We start from the raw sequence: 15,290 nt of genomic DNA, 5'->3' as shown, positions 1-15,290 counted from the left end.
TTTCTATTATCCAGTGGCATTGACCTCCTTGCTCTTCCTCAAATGTGATGCTCTATGTCCTAGTTCCAGCCATTTTTGCTGGCTATCCTCCATTTTTTTAAACTTTCTCCCTCTTTGGTATTTCCTTCTCGTTTATTTCTCTAGATTCCTTCAAGCCTCAGATAAAGTCCTGCTTTGTGTGAGAAATCTTTCCTGCTCCTCCTTTACCTTGTTGCCTTCTCTCTGTTGACTTTCTTCCATTTATCCTGTACATAGCTTGTTTATACCAAGTTATTTACTTGGATTCTTGACTCACTGAGGTTGAGGGTTTGTTGGGGTTTTTTTTGCCTTTTTTAAAAAATTAATTTCTCTTAGTACAGTGCCTGCCACTGAACTAGTTCAGTAGGTACTTAATAAATTCTTTTTAACTGATTGACTTAAATTCTATGGATCTCATTTATCATATCGATAAAATGAGTGTGTTGGACTAGATGGCCTCTAAAGTCATAAATCCATGACTCTTTGATTCATGTCCACATTCAATTCTTCTAATCAGTCCATTACCTAGTCTGAACTTTAAAATCCAAATCTAAACACTGGACTCTTTGAAAACATTTAATTGTATCAATTTAGGCTTAGCAATTATATTTCTATGTGAATTTGTGATAAGCATAAAATAGTGTCCATAGCACCTAAAATTCCAATGAAGCAAAATCTTTAGTACACTATGATATTTCCTTCCTATTCTATATTCAAAATGGTTTGGAATTAAAGAGACACTTCAATAAGCATGAAAATTGAGGCTTTACATCTTCTCCTTCATTGTTTTACATTGGGAATGTTAAAATTGTTTTTACATATAACTGGAGTTTTTTTTTAAAAAAAGGTTTGGAAAAGTCACTTCTTACAGAACATTAGTTTCTTATCTATAATTAATGAGAAGATTGAACTTCATAAGTGGTGTCAAACAAATGGAAATGGGGGTCATTAAACTGTACATGAGGATCTCTGCAGGAGGCATCTTGACTCAGAAAACCACATATTATTAACATTACCTATGTGCTACAGCATTTTTATTTATTTTGTTAAATATTGTCTGATTGCATTTTAATCAGGTTCCTGTCACAGTGAGAGGGACACATATTTGATACCTCTATATGAAAGCACCTCTAAGATTCTTAGATTTTACAATTCTATGGAATACTCTGATTAACTACATATTTTTATTTGGCTGAGGCATTGGCCTTTTAAAAGAAAATCTTTTTAAAAATTAACCTCTTCTAGATGGAAATTTTTAAAATTACTTAAATTACAGCATTGTTTACTTCTGCTATTACAGTGATACCTTCAAGACCCACGGAGGTATATAGGGTATTTAACTGTATAATAAAAATAGTCATAGGCAATTATGTTATTGAGTTCTGTTCCAGCCACTACCCCTTAGTTCTGTCATTTTGTTTTGTTTTGTTTTTTATAAAAACCCTTATCTTCCATCTTGGAATTTATACTAAGTATCATTTCCAAGGCAGAAGAGCAATAAGGGCTAGGCAATGGGGGTTAAGTGACTTGCTCAGGGGGGCATAGCTAGGAAGATTTGTCTGTGGCCAAATTTGAATCCAGAACGGCCCATCTCCAGGTCTGGCACTATCCTCTGAACACTCAGCTATCCCCATTATTTGATTTTGTTTTTTAAATAATTTTTCTGCATCTTCCATGATTTTATGTTGTCATCCATCCCTTCTTTATGTCCTGAAGGGATCTATCTCTAGGAAATACCCTCCCTAGAATCTGTGAGCATACAGAGGAGATAATCAACCGTAGTACTCCTCCAGGATCACTCCCAATCTGCACTCACACTTGAAGGTAAGACATTTTAAATATATATATATATATATATATGTATATATATATATAATTATATATAATATATGGAAATATATAGAAAACATTAGATTTATTCAATAGTCACTCACAAATTTCTATCATTGTGCTTCCCACTGATAATAATTCCATAGTTTCAATTAGTTATTAGTAAAGGGATTTACTGAAAAGATAGAATAGAAACATTGTGGTCACATTCTCCTATTGCATACACAAAGGTCCTGGAGATAATAGGTTCAAACTTTAAAAAGTCCATTATAAGTATGGCATGAATGGGGCCATAGAATAAATTCAAAATTCTTGATTACTGAAAGTCCTTTTCTTCTGTTTAGTCTTCCTAAAGTTCCCTTTAGATGAGGATCTCCGGTGGACTATGCAGAAAGGTTCCTTTCTTGATTCTTCAGTTAGCATTTTTCTCTGCCTTGGTTGTGGAGGGGTGCCTCATTTCATAAAGCCATCTTCATCTTCAGGTGATTGTCTTTCCATATCTATTTGCATGTTATTCCTCCCATCATCAGCCACTGTGGCTCTGATGGCAACTGCTACCACTTTGGTAATTTGGAAGGAAGGGCATGGAGACCCTGGCCCACCTGTAGGTGATGTAAATCTTCCAAGATTTTCCTATTTGGGTTCACACCATAGTGTAATAGAAAGGACACAAGCTTTAGAGTCACAAGACACTTATTTAGGTTCCAGCCCTGTTAGTTATCACCTGTGTGATCTCAGGTAAGTAATTTTACTCCAATAGACTTTCATTTCCTCACCTGTAAAATGTGAGTCCTGGAAAAGATGACTTCTGAGGTCCATTCCTTCTTTGAACCCATGGATGAATGTTGAATTGCCAAAGTATCAACTGTACATCACCATTCTAAGTACCAGAAATAGAAATACAAAAGAAAGATACTTCCTGCTTTTAAGGAGTTCACTTTGTAGCAGAGAGAAAGACAACACATATAAGGAAAAGCTAGCCAACGTGAATATATTTTCATCTTGAAAGGTATAGGGATAGTAAGTAAAGCCATCTCTGAAGCAATGACAATAGTTATTTAATTACTTTTCTCAGAGTGAGAGTTGGAAATGTGTTGAGGTGGGAGGGAGGTCCAGGGGAAGAAAAGAATATTATAATAAAATTTAGTGTTCTTTCACAAAGAGCCCTTCCCAAAGACTTAAATAAAGTGATAACAAAGTGAAGTGAGCAGAACCAGGAGAACATAGTACCCAGTAATAACAATAGTTTAGGACGATCCTCTCTGAAGGACTTAATTATTACCAACGAGGCAAGGATTCAGGACAGCTCCAAGGGACTAATGACAAAAATGACTATCTACTGAAATGAGAAGGAACTGATAGAATCTGAATGCAGATTGAAGCATGCCATTCTTCACTTTTTTCCTCATAGATTTTTCTCTATTGTAAGCAATGTGGGTCATCTTTTATGATATGATGAACACAGAGATATGTATTGTATGATAACACATGTGCAACTTATATCAAAATACCTGCTATCTTAGGGAGGGGTGAAAGGTAGGGAGAGAACATGGATCACAAAATGTCAGAAAAGGATTATTAAAAATTGTATCAATATGTAATCTGAAAAAAAATTAAAAGAAAAAGAAAAACCAAGACCTCTTCTAAATACCCTTCTCTCTAGCCCAGCAGCTCACAAACCAAGGTCACATTTTAAACTGTCAAATCTCAAGACTGAAGCTCATATTTTTTAAAACATAAATGTACAATATAGAATAATGTTCATTACAACTTATCTTCATGAAGTATGGAATACTTAAAAAATGTGGGGTTTGATGGAACACCTATTTCATTTTCAGGTCCAACTGAGCCTATTGGAAGTCTGTTGTGCAGCAGAGCTCCTGAAAACCACAAACAAAGAAATGGGCTATACCATTCGGCCCCTTACAAGTACTACACAGTCATTCTCAGACCCAGGAGACTTGACAGCGGGTCCTTGCTTTCCAGTCTGTGAACTTAGGGGTCATCTCAAGCAAGGCTATTCAGAAAGAAGACGGAAAGTTCATGAGAGGGCAGGCTAGCAGATCTAAGAAACTTGACAAAATGAGCCTAGGATGGCAGAAAAAGAAACAAACAAACAAATAAATAAATAAAAAGGCTGCTCAGTTAGACAAGCACTATGTGTGTGAGAGAATGAAACCAGAAGGTAAGTCTGCTCAATTCCTTGCCAGAAGTTTCACTGCTGAGTTATCACTGTGTCTGGGTCCTATAGCAAAAGGGAAAGGAATGCATTAAAAAAAGGAACCAAAGTGTCCTAAAGGACTAAAATAATTAAAACCATCTATCCATGCTACTGGGCATTACTAGCAGGACCACTGAAAAAAAAAAAGAGGGATGACTTTATATGGTTTGTGTCCTTGAGGGCAGGTAGAAAGGAGGGGCAGGGAATGGGGAGCAGTGTTTGAAGTCATGTCTGTGTATGTTCTGCAGCATCCTTGCTTTAGCAGTTCATCCTAATAGTGACAGGATGGAGCATTCCCAGCAGAATGAGCTTTGCTATTTGATCCTTTCCTGGCAATAGAGCAGCAAGGGAGGAACCCAGGTCAGAAAATAATGCTGAAAAATTCCCAGAGGAAGAGGTCTATCACTGACCAGTGAGAAGTGGCTGTTATTAGAGAAGACAGCATTTGAGCTGTCTAACTAAAAGGGATGTTAGAGGCCAGTTAGTCCAATCCTCTCGTTTTACAACTAAGGAAACTGAGGCATTGGGAAGGTTAAGTAATTTGCCATGGTCATACAAGTGGTACCAGAGGTGAAATTTGATCCTAAGTCCTCAAACCCTTTCCACTGTACTACAATGCCTCCATGCACAGATATAGTGTCTTATGATGAAAATCCTATTTCTTTTCTATTTCTGTGACTGGCACTAACCATTCTCATTCACCTAGCCTTAAAACCTCAGAGTCTTCCATAGCCTTTCCTTTTCTCTAACCCATAGTAGCCAAGAACTATGACTTCTACCTTTCTGTCTCTCACATTTACATTCATTACTTCCTTTCCACTACCACTGCAACCAATGTTATTCTTTTTTCCTTTTAAACATTATTTTATTTGGTCATTTTCAAACATTATTCATTGGAAACAAAGATCATTTTCTTTTCCTCCCCCCCCAACCCCTCCATTAGCCAATGCACAATTCCACTGGGTATCACATGTGTCCTTGATTCAAACCCATTTCCATGTTGTTGATATTTGCATTAGATTGTTCATTTAGAGTCTCTCCTCAGTCATGTCCCCTCAATCCCTGTAGTCAAGCAGTTGCTTTTCCTCGGTGTTTTTACTCCCACAGTTTGACCTCTACTTGTGGATAGTATTTTTTCTCCTAGACCCCTACAGATTGTTCAGGGACATTGCATTGACACTAATGGAGAAGTTCATTACATTCAATTGTACCACAGTGTGTCAGTCTCTGTGTACAATGTTCTCCTGGTTCTGCTCCTCTCACTCTGCATTACTTCCTGGAGGTTGTTCCAGTCTCCATGGAATTCCTCCACTTTATTATTCCTTTTAGCACAATAGTATTCCATCACCAACATATACCACAATTTGTTCAGCCATTCTCCAATTGAAGGGCATCCCCTCATTTTCCAATTTTTGCCACCACAAAGAGCACAGCTATGAATATTCTTGTACATGTCTTTTTCCTTATTATCTCTTTGGGGTACAAACCCAGCAGTGCTATGTCTGGATCAAAGGGCAGACAGTCTTTTATCGCCCTTTGTGCATAGTTTCAAATTGCCCATCAGAATGGTTGGATCAGTTCATAACTCCACCAGCAATGAATTAATGTCCCTACTTTGCCACATCCCTTCCAACATTCATTACTTTCCTTTGCTGTCATGTTAGCCAATCTGCTAGGTGTGAGGTGATACCTCAGAGTTGTTTTGATTTACATCTCTCTGATTATGAGAGATTTAGAACACTTTTTCATGTGCTTATTAATAGTTTTGATTTCTTTGGCTGAGAACTGCCTATTCATGTCCCTTGCCCATTTATCAATTGGAGAATGGCTTGATTTTTTGTACAATTGATTTAGTTCTTTGTAAATTTGAGTATTTAAACCTTTGTCAGAGGTTTTTTATGAAGATTGTTTCCCAATTTATTGCTACCCTTCTGATTTTAATTACATTGGTTTTGTTTGTTCAAAAACTTTTTAATTTGATGTAATCAAAATTATTTACTTTATATTTTGTGACCCTTTCTATGTCTTGCTTGGTCAACCAATGTTATTTTAAAAGTATTGATTAAGCATTTCCTATGTGTCAAGAACTGTGCTAAGCACTAAGATTATAAGGAAAAGTAAAAATATAATAAATGCTCTGAAGTTCACACTTCAATTTTATTTTTTCCTTAATTATATGTAAAAAATTAACATACACTTTTTTAAATTTTGAGTTCTAAAAGCTCTCCCTCTCTCTCTCCCCTGCCCCATTGAAATTTGGCATAAATTATACATGAAAAGCCATACAAAACATATTTTCATATTAGACATGTTGCAAAAGCAGAAAAAAGACCCCCAAAATGCCTAAGAATAATAAAGTTTCAAAGTATGAATTGATTTGTATTCATATTCCAAGAGGTCTTTCTCTAGAGGTGGATAGTATGTGCCCTTTAGAATTTTCTAGATCAGTATATTGATCAAAATAGCTAAGTCTTTCACACTTGATCATCTTATAATATTACTGTTACTGTGTACTATTTTCTACTAATTCTGTTTACTTCCCTTTGCATCAGCTCATGTAAGTCTTCCCAGGTTTTTCTGAAACCATACTGTTCATCAATTCTTATAGGCTAATATTATTACATCACAATCATATAACCAAAACTGTTCAGTCAGTCATTCACCAAATTATGGGACTCTTCTCAATGCAGACCTTTCCTGCTGACCTCCTAAATTGTCTTGGGATGGAAAATAATCTCAGAAGGAAGGTGCTAGTACTGGAAGGGTGAGAGGAGTGGAGACCTGGAAAGGCCTTCTTTGCAGAAGGGGAAACATGAGTTAAGTCTTGAAGGAAGTTAGCAAAGAAGGCAAGAAATGAAGTTGAGGAGGGAAAGCATTCCAGGTATGGAGGAAATCCATTGAAAAGATATAGTCAGGAGATAAAGTGCTATATACAAGAAATTTAAAAAACCAGTGTTGCAGGATCATAGAACCACCTCTATTGAGGACTTAATTACTCCCCTTCTAGATTATGGCAAAAGCCTGACAAATGTTCTTCTTCTAGTTTTTTCTTCCCACCTCCCCATTTAGAGGGTTCAGGGATTCTGAATCACCTTGATTTGAAGGAACTCAGAATAGGGGCTATTCTATTAGCAGTGACATTTGATGTAGTAGTGCTTTGTCTGGTTAAATGCATGCTAGGTAGGACAGGAGTTATGATTCAACAAATGATCTTGCTTAATAAAGTCAGATGATCATCAAAAAAAAAATCTCATCCAGTTTTCAAAATCAAAGGCCAAGCAGCCTTACCAATGAACTGTTCTAATAATGTCATTCCATGTCTCAAAAGCCCATAGTAGTTCCCTATTGCCTAAAGGATAAAATACAAAATCTATATACTGGCATTTAAGCCCCTATATAATCTAGCTCCAAATCACTTTCTCAGTTTTTCTTTCCTCTCATATACTATGTCTCTCCTGTCAAACTGTACAACTCAAAATGCTCAAAAATGTCTCTCCTACTACTCTTCCATCCTTGGAATAGTCTTCTTCTCTTTCTATGCCATTCACAAATTATCCTAGCTAGAAGTAAATAATGCCTCCATCCTTGAATCTCTCAAGCCACTGTATGATCTTTGCAGATGATCATTTTTAACTTGATTTTTAGTTGTTTATGCATCCATGTCACATCCCACACACAGTAACTAAGGTGAGGGCAATCTGTTATTCATTTTTGTATTCCCAGTGGCTTCAATAAGCATTTATGAAGCACCTACTTTTTATGAATAGAAAATACTTAAAAAAATATTTGTGAAATTGAAATGGAAAGTGGATTCTGTTAAACCTGACCCTAGTAGAGAATCAGAGAGTCATCTAATTTTAAATTCTTTTATTTTATAAATAAACAAAAGTCCAGAGAGGTGATATTACTTCCTGAAGGTCACACAGCTAGTTAGTTGGGAATGAAACTGAATTCCCTGACTCTTGATCTAGATTCTTTCCTTCCTGTCTCATCGTTTTCACAATTAAAGAGGGATGAAGAAACTAAAGCTGTCATGACAGCTCACCTTAAATGACTCACAGGAATACCCAAGGAAGCAAGAATTCCCAGACTGTCAATGTTGGAAATTGCACTTGATTTTAGAAAGAGGCCCTTGACAGAGCTTCAAGTCTGAGAGAACATATGGAACAAGGCATTCTCTATAAAGAGGAATGTGGTACAAAATCTACTGGGGGTTTCAAAGGTGTCCTTGCAAGTCAAGGACTTTGGGAGGGCATAAGATATGTTTTGCATTCATTTTCACTTTTATATAGAGAGATTGGCCCTCATTTTCCATTGGTATGGATGTTGGTAATTCTAAATGGGGTCACTCACCCCACCCCATGTTTTGAACAGCAATGTTTATTATCAGTGGCAAGAGATCCAGGACTCCTCCACTATAAGACCACAGGACAGTAATGAGGCCAAGAACTTGTAGGACTTTGTTTCTGTCTTATGACTCTGGGAACCCATCCCTACTAAGGAAGATAAAGGGTGGCATATATTGAATAAGAGTTGGAAAACAGGTTTATGTCCTGATCCTGTGTCTGATTTGGATTAAATAGAGATAGAATTAAAACAAAACACAAATAATGTGACTCCAAATCTGGTCTCTTTTCTAGGCCATGAGATAATGGAGAAAATCAAAATGAGGCTTTGCCCTATCTCTCTTAACTGCCCTCCAAAATAAAAATAAATTATGAAGATACAATAAGGTTTTAATGAGCATAGAGAACTACTAATGCATTTGGAAATTCCTAATAAAAAAGGATCATCCCACCTGCTTTGAAAACAGAATATCTTCCAATGGCTACCTCCTTGAGTTATTTATCCAATGATAAACATGGTCATACCAATAACAGATATCATAATAGCTTACATTAATACACTATGGTTCCTAAAACTGGGGTCCCACCTACCTTGGTGGAGCAAAAGGAAGAAGTAAAAGATGTGTGTCAATTATTCCTGTTTTTGTTAGCATAAGGGCAGTTTTAGTGATAGTATCAGGATTGCTGCTTTAAAGGAGGAATTGTTCCATTCTTCAGCATTTACCCTCATCCCTAGCACACAGAAGATGCTTAATAAGTGCTTGGTGATTATCACCAAAACAACTTATCAAATATCTCTACAAACTCCGAAAGAAGTATCAGATCTTCAAAGAGGTCCCATAACCCAATCTTAATCTCTGATGTCATCTATGACTCTGAGACTCTGAGATGCTTCTTGGATATTCCTGTGAGTCATTTAAGATGAGTTGTTATCACATCCTTACCTTCTTCAACCCTCTTTAATTATGAAAATGATGAAGCAGAATGTTGTGGAATAAAAAGTCTAGAAAACCCAGGTTTCATTCCCAGAAATAAATGAGCACATTGAAATATATATATATGGTTGGATGGATGTACGTACACATATACATATGCATATATATATATATATATATATATATATCCAGCAGAAACAAATTGCACGAAGCACTATGAATTATTTCCAAAGCAACAAAGTCAAAATATCTGAATTATATGTTCACCAAGAGCACTGCCTCATCCAGAATTTCTACATCTCTTTTTCAACATTCTCACTAAAATATACATACACAGACACATACAAATTCCACCACCCCAAATGCCCAGTACTTTCAAGCTGCCCCCTCTCTGTCAGAAAGAAAGGAGCTAATCAGTCACTAATGCTTGAGTATGATGTAGCTTGAAGTGACTTCTCCCAGGAGTGCTGGGACTTTGAAAGAGAAGCCTACAAAGGGCAATGCTTAACCCAAAGGCATAAATGACTAATTATGGAATTTCAGTCAGTGTGACACTTGATTAGATGAGATATCTTTAAGATAGACACAGGAGAGATATTTTAATCCTTGGGTTGGAGTCAGTATCAAGCCCACTTATGCAAAAGTATCAACCTTTCTCTTTTTCAGTAAAAAAAAATGTTTTTCCCCTCCTTATTCAGAGAAAGTTGGAAAACACAGGAAATGTTCTTGGATATCTTTTATTTTCCCTGTCAAGCTATGAAACAATAAATAAAACACGAGGCACATTTGTACTGTGCCACAGAGAATGCTTGCTAGCAGCATGGTATAGACCATGCAAGACCACTAGTCTGAGAAGCCAGGAAGCCTGAGCTGTAGCCCCAGCTCTGCCATTAACTAGCTGTACATCACTGACCAGACGTTTACTCTCCTCTGGTCCCCAATTTCCTCATCTGCAAAGTAAGAGATTGGACTAGAAGATCTTAGAGATCCCTCCCAGCTGAAAGGCAGCATGTCTTTATGATCCTCCAGCTCCAAGGATCACATAATGAAAGAGAGACCACAACCATTTGCCATTTCTCAGGAGCTGGGGCCATAGGACTCTGATGTTTCTTGGCTTAAAAAAATGATGGGACTGGTTGTGCCGTGGGCTCATGCGTCCATCTATACCCCTTTTTGTCTTTCTGTTCTCCTTGCTTCTCTTCTCTTTGATGCATTTTTAATGACTCTGGCAAACAAGGCGCAAGCAAGCCCATCCTGAGGAGAAGCTATAATTCCTTTCTGTGCATGGGATTCACTGCCTCATTTGCAAGATTGCTACTTATTCACAAATTAATTATGCAATGGCATCTTTAGCTAATAAAGTCTAAACAAAAAGCATTTAATCCAATTCATAGTTTTCTCTCAATCAAACTGAGTCTGTCAAACATAATTACATTCCACATGCAAAACAGGGATGAGGCGAGTGTGGGCCACACCTGCTTAGCACATCTTCGGGCAGACGACATACAGTAGGAGAGCAGTTGGAAGCACAGATGGCAAAGCAAGAAGACTTGGGAAAAAATCGAGTTGCCAATTTCTGCTCATGCACTGAAGAGGCCAGTTAGTGGGTTTCAGTCAGAGAAACATAACCATCAGATGTTCAACTTCCTCATTACTTTTGGCTTGAATTAACTTATGTGAAATAGGAACTGCAACAGCTCTAATTTTTCAATCAGTATAGCACACTTACCAGAGGTCCAGCTCTGTGAGAGGAACTATTGGAGAAAATCTCCCCAAGTAGCTGGAATCTAAGCCAAAGAGAAGACAAACTTAACACACGGGAAGGCAGCTAAGTGGTATAGCAGATAGAATGCTGGATATAGAGACAGGAAGAACTGAGTTCAAATTTGGCCTCAGACACTAGCTGGGTAAACTTGGAAAGTCATTGATGTCTCAGTTCCAGCATCTACAAAAATTATGATGATAATAATATCTACCTCCCAGAATTGTCAAAATGATGAAATGAAATAATATCTCTAAAGTGCTTTACAAATCTTTAAATACTATATAAATGTGATGATGATGAAAAAAGTGAACAATAAATGTCAAACTGTATGGAGCTGACTATAAGCACAAAATTTAAGGAAAAATGAGATTGGTGTGACTTTGAGTAGTGATAGAAGGTTTATAGAAGAATCTGAGAGTGGAAAGAGATTTTATAAATCATCTAATTCAGCCCTTTTTATGGGGAAGGGATACTTTTATTTCACTAATCAGCAAGGGAAAGAGCTAAGTCTGGCATGATTCAATAAACCCATGCTGTCTCCTAGTAATCATCCCCATTCTTTTCTAAATGCTCAAGAACCATCTGTTTTATAATATGTTCTAGCATTTTTGCCAGGGCCTGATGATGAGCTTACCAGCCAATTCTGGAATCCACTTTTTCCTCCATTTTGAACATCAGGAAAGAATCAGTCTTTCTTCTAGCAATATTCCTATTTTCCGGATATACTCAAATATCACCAATAGTGGCTCTATGGTCATATTTGCAAGTTCCTTCAATATCCACAAAAATCATTCTTTTGAGTTTAGAGATGAGCTTATTTAAAGTGGCAAGGTGTTCTTACTATTTCTTCACTGATCAGAGAGGAAAAAATGTATAGCTCTGTTAATAAAAGGGCTTCTAAGTTCACTTGGAAAAGTTCTTAACTCAATGGCTTCATCTATGGAAACAAGATCAAAAGATGTAAAACAATTTGGAGATTCTCTCTGTCCCCTTTTGGTAGCAATATCTGTGAGTATGTCGTGTTATTCCTAGATCTTGACCTAGATTCTTAAAAGATTTCTCTGTGGACTAAACATTTTTTACATAGAAGAGCATCACCACTATGAACCAAGAAAATGGTATTAATCAAAGCCCATTTTAAACATAATTTATTTTTTAGCCTGTACTGCCTCTTGAGGCAAAATATCCCCAAAAGTTTACTGCCCACAGCAGAAAAAGAGGGTTTGAATGAAATGAGCTTTGAATGCCTATTCCGACTTTAAAATGATGATCCATTTAAATTAGTTCAATATGACAAATGATGATGATTATGATGATGATGAAAGGAGAGTGAACAATCAAATACCAAACTATATCTAGCTGACTTTGAGCTATTTAAATTTAAATTTAAAGAAATGTGAGATAATATTAAGGATCTATTATTTATAATGCATTGTTCTAGTCAGTAGAAATATGAAAACAAAAATGAAGAATTTCCTTAAATCCTTATATTCTGCCTCTGAATCAATACTTTGTATTGTTTCCAAGGCAAAGGAGCAATAAGGACTAGGCAATGAGGTTAAGTGACTTGCCCATAGTCACACAGCTAGGAAGTGTTTGAGGCCAAATTTGAACCCACAATCCCCCTCCTTGAGAAATGGCTCTCGATCTACAGAGCTATCTAGCTTCTCCAAGTATTTCTTAATATCTACCCTTAAAGAAGTTTACAATCTAATCCTAGGACTGTCTCTCTATTTCTACCTTGTGATTGATGTGTCTAGAGTGTTGGACTTGGAGTCATGATCACCTTAGTTTATATCCTGCCTAAATCTATACTAGCTACATGACTTTGGGCAACTTACTTCCTCTCCCTTAGTTTCAATTTTCACATTTATAAAACGGGAATAATAATAATACCTGCCTCAAAGTTTGTGAGAATCAAATGAGATAAGATATGCAAATCACTTTGAAAATTTAAAGTTCCATATGAAAGGTGATTCTTCTTATTAGTAATTATTATAATTGATCTCACTGACATTATTTTATACACGTTAAATTCTTATTTTCTGATAGGAAAGGAAATACTAAGTACAAAGTTTGGACAAAAAAATTAAAAATAATTTTAATTGGGACACAGTGCTATTAACTGGAGGAATTAGGAAAGACTTGAAGTACACAGTAGCAACTGAGTTCTGCTTTAAAAAGAGTTTATATGGGAAGGCATTCTAGGCATGGTGATTAGATCTTTCATTTACTAATAACAATTTGGCAGATAAGTGGAAGATTGCTTAAAGGGGAGAGAGGCTAGATTTTCATTAGAGGACTATTTTGCCCTCTATATGGGCTTAAGGATATACTGTTTGACCAAAACTGCTGGGAAAACTGGAAAGCATTTTGGCAGAAATCAAGTTTAGACTTAATTTAGACTAATACCTAACAACATACACCAAGGTAAGCTACAGCTGGAAAAATAGCTTAGACATATAAGGTCATTTACAGAGTGAATAAGGAAAAACAGCCTAATAAATGTATGAATGAGTAGGAGAAGAATTCATGTTCAAACACAACAGATAGGAAAAATAATAGAAAATAAATAAATAATTCTGATTATACAAAATTAAAGAGAATCTACAAACAAAAACCATGTAGCTAAAATCAGAAGGAAACCAATGAAGAAAAAATCTATGCAGTATGTTTCTGTAATAGTTTTCATTTACAAGAAGTAAAGGAACTGATTCAAATTCATAAAAATAAGAGCCATTTCCCAATTGGTAAATGATCAAAACATATTAAGAAACCTAAATTATAAATAGCCATATGATCCAAAATCAGTAAGGCTCAAAAATATGCTCTAAATCACTAAATATTAGAAAAATTCAAACTAAAACAACTCTAATTCCATATCACATCTACCAGCTTGGTAAAGTTAACCAAAAAAAAGGGAATAGTAAATGTTAGATGAGTTGCAGGAAAGTTTAATGAATTATTGTTGAAGTTATCGATGAGGTGGTCCAACCATTCCAGAAAACAATTTTGAATTTTTCCCTAAAAGTTATTAAACTCTCACTTCCCTTTGACCTAGCAATATCATTACTAGACCTACACTCCAAACAGACCCATAGATTCTAAAATGTAATCATTTGGGGGGAAGGGTTGTAAAAAAGAACTGGGAACTATATGGATATAATGGAATAGTATAAGAAAAAGTACCATAAGAATGACTAAAGTCAGAGAAATCTGGGAAGACTTGTAGGAAGTAATGCAGGGTAAGGTGAGGAGAACCAGGAGAAACACTTAAACAATAACAATATTATGAAAACAAATGGTTTTGAAGGACATAAGAATGTTGAACAATACAATGGCCAACTATGTTTACAGATGAAGGGAAAGGATACTCACTTACTGCTGTGAGAAATAAAAAAGACCTAGTGAGTTCTTCTCATGTTGGACCTCCATCCTATTCCCTGCATCAGGAATGGAAAGTGGAAAAACAAAAAGTCTGCTTAAGCTTGCAGAATAAGACCTCAAGAATGTCTTGTTAAATTTGGAAGACAGGCAGTTGGGAGACTCCTAATCTCACTTCAAGGATGTCCTGTTATGGCTCAAGAAACAAGGAAAACAGTCTCTTCATGCCTTTGAAAGTTAAGGGATTCACTCTTAACCTTACCCCTCCCAAGTAAGGGCTTGTGATGAGTTCATGCTATGTATCTTGCTATTTTCTGATTGGGGTAGACTGTACACCTAGATTGTAAATTCTGGCCCCCAGACAAAGGGAGTCAGAAAAGGGGTAAGGGTGTGTCTCATGTTAGGAACCTATATAATGTTTGTATCTGTACCCAGGCATCACATTTACCACATTAGGGCACTTGTCCTTTCTCATGAGAAAGAATAAAGGCTGCTGTTTCTGTTCTCATTTTCTGTCTCAGGTTTGTCATTTGAGCAGGTGGTCAATTTTATCCCACTCACTGACAAAGGAATGATGACCTCAATTTGCAGAAAAGGACATCTTTTGGAATATGGTGAAAGGTAGGAATTTGTTTTTCTTGACTATGTAATTGTAAATTATTTTAATTTAATTTATTTTTCTTTCTAGGAACACAGGAGACAGAGGGAGAGAAAATGAATGTTTGTTAGAAAAATAATTAACTTTTAAAAGCTTATTATGAAGTCCAGATGGGAGGTAATAAAGGTCAGAA

Source organism: Monodelphis domestica, chromosome 7 (genome assembly GCF_027887165.1).
Source record: "Monodelphis domestica isolate mMonDom1 chromosome 7, mMonDom1.pri, whole genome shotgun sequence".
Classification (NCBI taxonomy): Eukaryota; Metazoa; Chordata; class Mammalia; order Didelphimorphia; family Didelphidae; genus Monodelphis; species Monodelphis domestica.
Note: the sequence above shows the minus strand (reverse complement) of the source record.